Source organism: Spermophilus citellus (assembly GCF_964194105.1).
Source record: "Spermophilus citellus genome assembly, chromosome: 4".
In the NCBI taxonomy this organism is placed as follows: domain Eukaryota; kingdom Metazoa; phylum Chordata; class Mammalia; order Rodentia; family Sciuridae; genus Spermophilus; species Spermophilus citellus.
In genome coordinates, this window is record NC_138185.1 from 3341914 (window position 1) to 3343399 (window position 1486).

The window sequence follows — 1486 nt, forward strand, 5'->3', positions numbered from 1 at the left end:
ATGGCAAAATGTGGCCAAGAAAATTTGCCTAACTCCAAGCCACTGGCCTGGAGAAATGGAGTTCCATTAGAGGGTGTGCGGCCGAGACGGGCTTCCCTACATTTTGGGCACTGCTGTATCCAGGGCCTCTCTGAGCATCTGACCTGGGCAGGTGTCCAATGCCTAGCTGTAGTCTGAGCACAGAATGAAGGCAACCAGCACTGCCACTGTGATTAGAAAGTCAGAAAGACCCAGGAACACGCTGGTGAGCCACTATGGTGCCATGTCCCCGGGGCACACCCACCAAGTCAGCTGAGTACAGTGATTAGCTCCATTTTCAGGCAAAGAAACTGAGGCTTAACGAGGGTAAGTTAAAAACCCCAACAGGTGATTCAGTTGAGGAAGCCCCAGGCATTGAGATGTGTCAGAGCTCCCCAGGGGAGTCAGACGTGAAGCCAGGTGAGGGCCAGAGTCCCCAACCGTAAGTGGACGTGCCTGGGTTTGTTTGCTAAGCACCTCAATCCGGAGTCCACAATCTTTACCCCTGATTGCAGTGCTGCCTCCCCACTTGGCCAACTTTAACAGGAAGGAGTGATTTTCTCAAATTAACCCTGTCCACTGCTGGGGCCAACAGAGTAAGCACATTTTTCTCATCATCATTCTGCTGTTTTGATTCCTGATCAAGCAGCGGCCACTGGTGGTGGTAAAGGGTAGATTTAGCCTCCCATCCCCTTTGGTTTGTTCACACTGTCTTTTGTAGAAATACTGAGATTTTCTCAATCTTACGAGAAGTGCGAACACAAGTGTTGTTAAGAAACTTGTGCAGATTGACGTCATCTCAATTAAATGCCAGTTTTAAGACAAGTCCCTCAGTGGCCCTCGCTCCTCCTGCAGACAGGCTGTGACCTGCCCTACCTCCTCATCAGCTCTGGAACACACCTTCCCTCGGTCCACCGCACACACTCCTCACTCCAACGCTGTCCAGCCCTCCTCTCTAGGCTCAGCCACACCACACTCACTCTGCCCTCTTCCTGTAGCCAGAAAGGAGCAAGCCAGCTTGTGTTGGGTTTTCAGTTTCTTGTACCTGAGTTCTGGGACCTGTCCCAGCTCACTTGCAGCAGCAGCAGTGAGACCACTGTGGCTCATGCCTGTGTGGGGATGCCCAAGATGTGCCCGGAGCCCACGGGCAATGGTCAGTCCTCCAAGGTGTGGCTTGGCTCAGAAGCTGGCACCTCCTTCCCAGCCAGGGCCATCTCCTCCAGTGGCTCTCTGGACACTTGGGCTCAGGCACTGTCACTGCAGCCCCTCCCTTCCTCTCAGCCCTTCTTCCTTTGCCAGTGTGAGCAGCTGGTGAGTGAGCTTTAACCTCCTCTGCGGCCAGGAGCGGCCCTGGGAAGGGAGTGGTGGAAAACCCCCAGAAGGCCAGGGGAAGTGGCCAGAGCCACTGGGAAGGTCTGGCTTTGTTCATTCCTTCCTTTATTTCTTGGTTGGTTTTGAGTCTCCAGAT